At 50.0% G+C, this 7649-nt stretch overlaps 1 long non-coding RNA gene across 1 annotated transcript; it reads right to left on the bottom strand.

Annotated features, from left to right (window-relative positions):
* Positions 1 to 5049: 5049 nt before the first annotated feature.
* Positions 5050 to 6023, bottom strand: LOC140520067 (uncharacterized). The gene is made up of 2 exons (XR_011972385.1): positions 5893 to 6023; positions 5050 to 5426 (listed from the first exon to the last, which is right to left on the bottom strand). It is a non-coding gene; the product is annotated as an uncharacterized lncRNA (long non-coding RNA).
* Between the last annotated feature and the right edge of the window lie 1626 nt (positions 6024 to 7649).

Here is a 7649-nt window from a genome sequence, read left to right as displayed (position 1 = left end):
CCAGCTGATGTGGCTCAGTGCCAGGCCAGGCCAGCCCAGAAGAGCAGGGCTTGCACAATAGCTGCTCTTGTGCTTAAATACCATCTCCCCTCCACTCTAGTCCTACTCCTGCCCCTCTCCCCCATTCTTGAGGTCAGAGAAAGTGGATCCAGGGGAGAAGGAGGAGGGCAAGGGTCTTGGGTAGTCAGTCAATGCTTGTGAAAAAAGGTTAAATTGTCCCTGCCCATACTTCGCTCTGTGTCTCCTTCCTCTTTTTGCCATCTCCCAGTGTAGAATGGGCCCATAGCATGAAGTCTTGAATTGGGGGTTTGTAGCACCACTTTTGCACCTCTCCCTTGTTAGACTGCTAGTAATCAACAACCAGATGTTCCTACCTCTTATGGTGAGGCCTGGGAACTTCAAGCCCAATCCTCACCTCTACCTGATCACATATTTTCCTATTTCACTTGGGCTCCCTGGCCTTAGGGATGCCAGGAAGCTGCGGCTTAGTGGGCATGGGGGTAGACAAGTGCTGGAGTCCAGGGATCTAAGAAAGAGGATTCCCCTCCCCCCCAAAAAGCAGAATCTGTGTCCCCAATCCCACACCAGCTAGGTGCCCTGACAGAAAATGATGCCATTGCATCCTCCACGCTTGATCCCACTTTGGCCCAGAGCTTTTTGTGAAGAGGTTCAGGGAGCATCTCCTGATCATTCTGACGGAGCTGGTATAATCTCTAGGCTGATGTGGGGCTGGGGGCGAAGAGCAAAGGGAAATAGGACAGTTTTGCAAATTCACCTTGGAAGGCTCAGCTGCATCCAGTCCTAGGTGTGGGGAGCTGTACACTCCTGACCCTTTGGAAACACTCCGCTATGGGAGCTTGGGGTGTCTTCGGGGCTGACATCTCCTAGGGTCAGGGGAGGCTTGGTGAGACCGAAGAAGGCTCTTCCACACCTCCTCAGCTCCCCCCACGCTTAGAACATCACCTGGCATATAGAAGCTGCTCACATTGATTGACTAACTGCCTAGAGCCCAGGATTGCCCACCCCAGTCTTCCGGGCAGGATTGTGCCCTTGGAAACACAGTGCTCCCCCTCTGTCCAGATTGCCTCAGAAGCAGTCCAGAGGAGCAAGGTAATATTGAAGATTTCCTGCAACCCCGCAGAAATATAGCCTACTCCTACTACCCTCCTCTCCTTAGAGTGCAGAGCTAGTAGAGGCAGAAGACCAAAGTTTTAGTGCTTCTGGGTTTCTCTCATGGAGGGTGTAGTGAGAAAGTTCCCTCTCTTCCCCTCCCCCCAAATACACACTTAACACGCCCAGCTCCTCTGCTGGGACTCCGAGGTCTGGGGTGGGGGTTTTCTGTTTCAGTAGGAGAGATTGGTCGCTCCTCCTGGCCACCTACTTGTCTAGTTCAAAGCACTACCGCCAGCTGTCACTCACTTCAACCCCGACCCAAGATAGGTCACCAGCTGGAGTCCCCTACTTGGTCCAACAGAACCAGGGTCCTGGGCAATCAGTTTGGTCTTGTCTTTGACCCTTGGAGCTCTCCAACCTTCCCGCTGAGGAAGGGGTCCTGAGGACAGAGAAGGTTCTATATGAAGAACTCAAAAGTCTTTTAATCCTGAGAGACTACGTATAGTTTCTGTCCTTAGACTCTAACATAGGATGTCTGTTGTGTGTGTGTGTGTGTTTATGTGACAGCGGTTTGTCTTGGAGAGATTCTTTCCTACTGTTAATAGTGTTCATTCTAGATCTTACCGTTGGTGAGACAACCTCAAGATCCCCCAAATTAATTGACTTGAAACTGTAATTCCTCTAAAGTCCTAGGAATCAAACAGACCTTACCTCTTATCTAATGGGCTATGTGACCCACACATTCCACCTTTCTAAGGAGAATTCCTAAATGCTTCCCTTAACCTTACAGGATTCTTTTAATCAATCATTAATGGGGGGAACCCCATTTTCCTCCTAAACCCAGAAATCTCTCATACATGTCACCTACATCAGTCTCAATTTTCCGTTATACCCATTGTCCATAGGGAAGTGTCTCTTTTGAATGATTGTAGGGGAAAGAGAACTGGGCTGGGGAACACTGGCTCAGTTGTCCCCTGGGGACTTGGGTTTTCAATGGCGTGTATAGGGGTTGGGGGACAGGTCCTCTCATCCATTGTTGGGGGTGGGGTTCATGGCCACACTCTTGTCTCCAGACCAAGAACTGTGAACCCAGGTTTCTCCAAATAGTGAGGTCTCACAGGCCTAGCTCTACCTCTTGGACCCCCAACACTGTGTTGCATTCTTTTCTCTCTTTCTATATCCATTCTGGGGGCCTTATGTCCAAGGCCTCAGGCTGCTTCTGGCCCAGGCCTGCCCCCTGCCCCCAAACCCCCTCATTTGCTCTAGGCTCTGGCACCTGCTCCACAGCTGCTGACTTCCCATGATGGTTTCTAGACGTCGGTTGGGGCTGCTCCTGTTTGGCCAGAGTGGAACTCCTTAGATAGCCTCAGAGGTTGGGGGTGAGGAGGCGGGAATAGCCCAGTGAAGTAGCAGGGCAGGTTGTCTGCAATCCGCCTCTGCCTGGAGTTTCCCAGCCTTCTAGGAGCAAGACCTCTAGCAACACCTCTTAGGCAGAAATTTGTCTTGGCTGCCCCATCCTCTATCCCCAGCCTCCCAAAGTTGAGGTCCTGCCTTTAGACCTGAGATTCTCTTCTCTGGTCTGGGTGGAGTGGAGGTGGGGGACTGGCAGCAGGGGGGAAGTCATACAAAGAGTTGCTTTGTCAGTCTCAGACTCAATGGGAATGGAGGAGGAGAAATGGGAGGTGACCTGGGCAGCAGTCAATACTCTCTTTCATCCATCAGGGAGATAAAGGGAATCCCAGGGAAGCAGGACTCAGGTACTCCAGGCTCTTGGGATAACTACTTATTTACTGGATCTTCTTTCCAGGCTACATCTCAGCTCCCTTTGTGAATCTCAGCTCATACCCTTTGTCAGCGCCTGGAGGCTCTTTCTGGAGTTTCTCAATGTTGAACCACAAGCGGCTGCAGGTTAGGGATGCTGCGGGGAGAGGGTTGAGGACTGCGACAGGCAGAAGTAGAAAATCATTGGTTCATTCATTCATTCAATTATTTATTAAGATCCTCCTGTATGCAGAGCCCTAGGCTGTGGAAGTAAGGATAAGACCCAGGATTCCTCCCTTTGTCTCAGGTTGAGTCCTTTGTGGGTTTCCTGTACCACATGTCGGCTTTGTCCTCACCTATGGTCTCTCCAAGGACGAAGTCTCAGTGTAGGTAGCCAGGGTCAAGGAGGACGGTAGGACCCAGCCAGAAGGCTGGGAGTATTCAGCGCTCTATGCAAAGGCTCCCATGAAAAAGAGGGATTCATTTTGTAGTGAAAAGAGCCCTGGGTTCCCAAAGATATGTGTCCCAGTTTTGGCCATTACTACCCATGTGATCTTGGACACGTCACCACCACTCTCCAGGCCCCAGTTTTGTCCTGCATAAAATGAGAGGGGTGTCCTAGAAAACCTTCTAGCTCTAAATTCCTTGAACTGGGTAACACTCTCAGGGAAGTGGTGCATACATACAGGGGAAAACCCCTGTTTCCAAATGGAGGGGCAGGAACTTCCTTCTTTGAGGTCCTGGATTCAAGGGTTTCTCCCTTGTTCTGACCCTGAGTGTCTCCGATCCTCAGACTTCATCATGTTCGTGGTGAGGGCAGGAAAGGAGATGGAGGAGGAGCCAAGGGAGATCATATCGGCCCTCTCAGAACAACATGTGTCCTATTCACCTGACTTCAGCACTATGACACACATGCTGGAGAGCCTGAAAGTCAACATTTGTCCTGGTGAGAACAGCCTCCCGAACAAAGAAGGGCAGCCAGTGTCAGCCCCACTTAGCGATGACAGACTGGAAGCCTTCCTCTCTTCCCTCTGATGTAGTGGAAAATGCGTTAGCCAATTCTCTCTAATAACTTCCTATCTCTGGTCCCTCAGTTTACTGTTCTGTAAAAGGGGAAGTGGAGTTGTATTTGATGTTAGTGTAGAGTGGCAAGGGGCCTGGGTTCAGAGTCAGAAGATCTGAGTGAGAATCTCTGTTCCCCTACTTAGTATCTGTGTGGGCTTGGACAAGTCACTTCAATCAATCAATCAATCAATCAATCCACAGGCATTTCTGAAATTGTTGCTACCTGCCTGGCATCCAGCTTCACTTTCGTCCGGTTCAGTTTTTCCCTCTGAAAAATGAAGGGTTTGGATGAAGATGATCTCCAAGGTCCTTTGAACACAAAAGTCTAAATTGCTCCAGTCCTGGGCTGGATGAGTAGGATTTGGGGAGGGGAGTCTAGGAGGGACAGTTATCTGAGAGGCCCAGGGTCTGCAGTTCTTTCTTCTTCATCCCCCCTCCCCCCCCACACACACCTTCCCCATGCAGGAAGTAGGATCCTAGAGATTTCCCAAGGGTTTCTAAGGGAAGGCTCTAGCACCACAGTGAGACTGGGAGGAGGACCAAAGGCCAGAAAATTTGCTCGATGCCACTACTGACCCAGCTGACAAGAAGATGGAAGGACCTGGAGAATCAGTTGGCCAACCAGAACTGGGAGTGGGCGGCAACTGGGACCCAGTTGGGCTTGCAGTTTCTTCAGTCTCTTCCCACCCAGCCTAGAGGCTGGCCCACTTGCACTAGCAGCCTCCACAGATGGGCAGCCCTGCTAGTAAAACCCAGGGGCCCATCTCCTTTGCACACATTTTAGCTGGTCTCCGACAGACTCCACGTGCCACAAGCCTCCACTCTCACTTTGGGCAACCAGACTCCCACTGGCTGGGGCCCAGGACCTTACATTCACTGTGTATTTATATGTTACTCTCTTTTTCTTTTAAAAATAAAAACCTGGTCTCTACTTCAGTTGCCAGGATGTGTGTGGGTCCAGTGCCCAGCCCTGCTGTTGGACGGCTCTAAAGCGGACTCCCCACCCCCCACCATCACCGCGCACTTCACAGATCGAGAAGAGGGAGTCTTGCTCGCCTCCAGCCAGACTGAGCTGCTCGGCGCCGGGGCGTCTCTAGGAGAGAAAGGCGCTTTGTGCGGGGAGCAGGTTGGTGGGGCCTGTTTCCCAGCGTTTTGTTTATTCAACAGAAAACAGATGACTCCTTCTGAGTTTGGGTTCTGGGGTTTGGGGGAGAGACCTATTGGAGGGGAGAGGCGAACGGGAGAGGGAAGTTTCCTTCTCAGCGACCCCCGAGGGAGCCTGTAGCCCTGGCCGAGCTGTTGACACCCGACTGAAACGCACTGCAGCTTACCATTGGGAAAGAACTGAGGTTTGATTGTATGAAAGGCTACTGAGTCATAGACGAAGAACCTGGGTCTAGAATCTAGATTCGAATTTAGGGTGCAGCACTTGCTAGCTGTAGGATGTTAGGCAAGCCACTTTCCTCCCTAGGTCTCAGCTGCGCCGTCTGCAAAAAGAGAGAGTGGGTGGGTTGGCTGATTTTTAAGGTGCTTTCTGATTCTAGATCTTATGATCTCTTGCCAGTGAGCAGTTCTGTCCTCCTCAGTCACAATCTCACCCCCCTGGACCCCCACCCCTTGCTCCGTTCACCCTAAGTGTCCCAGGGTCAATCTGGTCCTCAATGTCCTCCACACTCCCCCAGAGATGAGTCTTTGACCAGGTGAAAGCATGTGAGCTGTGCAGTTTTTAGCCCAAGGACTTTTAGCAAACACGATTCTCTTCCCTGCTCCCCCCTTCCTCTCCCACAGTATTTCTCTTCCTGTTGGAAGACTGAAATTCACTTATTAAAAAATAAACCCTTCCCTGGGCTCAGTGTAGACAAGGGTCAAATCTGGCAGCGGGCGCTGGTTTTAGGCCTGGATTATAGCTTCTCATCCCCTGACTCCAAAGACTGCGATGTGACTGAGGCTTACCCTTGGGCTCAAGATCCGAGGTAGTTTTGGGTCTCCAGTCTGGCCTCCTGCATTGGTAGATCACCGACTGAAGGGTTGAGGTTTTTGCCTCTGCCTCCATTGAAGTTGCGGGAGTCTTCCACCGCCACCAGGTGGCGGAAGGAACTGCGGTTTGATCCAGCCCAGGCTGAGACACCAATACCAGCACCTGGCTGCGCAGGGAGGATATAAAGAGATGCTGAGTGTCTTAGCAAAAGGAAAGATTGCTCTGGGCTCTGAGACCCACAGCCCGATATTCTTCTCCCATTTCCCTAGGGTCAAGTGTCAAATTGTGCAGTTTCAGCCTTCTGTTCTTTTTGGGCAACACTGTGATTTCCTTGGTGTAGGGAACAGTCAGTGAGACAAATTCCCATTACTAGTGTGGCTTGGCACCTATTTATGCAACTCACAATCTTAGAGAGATACCTGGGTTACTCAGAAGTTGCCCAAGGTTCATCCAGCCAGCAGAAATCAAAGCCTGCTCTTGAACCCAGGCCTCCCTGACCCCACTCATCCTACTCCCTCATCCCTGTTGTCTCCTGAAAGGAAGATGGGTGTTTTCCTTCCTTCCTGGAAGAGGAGCAATGACGTCAGGAGGATAATGTCTTGACTTGTAAGTGAATTGACTTTAAGTCAGGCAGGACTGTGCAAAGTCATCAGCCTCACTCTCTCCTCCAGAATCATCAGAGGGCAGTGGCAAGATATAGATCAGAATGACTGGAGATGATTCCAGTTGCAGTGGGAGACTTTGGCCTTTTTAAGCTAAGGTCTTTCCCAGGTCCTGAAAGGAAAATAAACAGTGCAAAGAAGAGTGGATTTAGAGTTAGAAAACAGTTTGATGGACAGGTGTGCCACTGGCTTTTGGAAAACCCTAGTGACCATCTCCACACATTGAGTGGGGAAATAGTATAGCTCTGATTCCATGTAGAGGTTTTACATCTGTCAGATAGCTAATATGAAAGGAGAATGTGACTTCATGATAAGAAGAAGGAGAAAGGGTTGGACCAGGGGACCTTTAAAGTCTTTCCTTACTCTAAGATTTTAAGAATTTATGAATTTTAGCTTCCGAATTCACAATTGTCATTGACTCTATGTCAAATCCCATTGAGGGACTAGAAGTTTAAAATTCTGTGAGTCTAATTTTTATTCTAAGATTGAATGAGTCTGAATTTATTTGATCCAAAGATTTTTTTTTCTCAAGTTTTATCAGGCTGTGTTAGGATTGGGGATCCTCTCAGGGATCGGGAAAAAGAGAGACCTGGTGGGCGATCTCATCTTCCCTGTCCCTTCTCATTCTGTTCTTCTCCCTTTCTCTTCCTATGAGCAATTGGTCCTCTCCAATGGTCAGGAACAGGATTGAGGCTGTCACTGTGCCCTGCTTTGGCACCGGTGCCCCTACTTGCCCTGCACCCCATGGCTGGGATTGGGCACCTCCTAAAGGTTAGAGAAACAACAAACAATGGCTATCAGTGAAACTGTCAAAGGATTGTTGAGTCAGCAAAGGAGAGGAAAAGGAAGAAGAAATTGGAGCCTGGAACCCATGGCAAACATAGATTAGATGAAAGCACTGGGGATATTTTATTTGGAGGGTACTTGGGGGTGTAGAGTGGAACAGTCATGGCAGCTGCCTTCAAGTACCTGAAGAGCTGTCTTGGGAAAGAGTGAATTGACCTGTTCTGTTTGGTGCCAGAGGGGAGAACTAAAAGCACTGGTGACAGAAAGGCAGATCTTAGCTCAGT

This window comes from Notamacropus eugenii, chromosome 1 (assembly GCF_028372415.1).
Source record: "Notamacropus eugenii isolate mMacEug1 chromosome 1, mMacEug1.pri_v2, whole genome shotgun sequence".
Classification (NCBI taxonomy): Eukaryota; Metazoa; Chordata; class Mammalia; order Diprotodontia; family Macropodidae; genus Notamacropus; species Notamacropus eugenii.
Note: the sequence above shows the minus strand (reverse complement) of the source record. Positions and strands in the feature narration are given on the sequence as shown.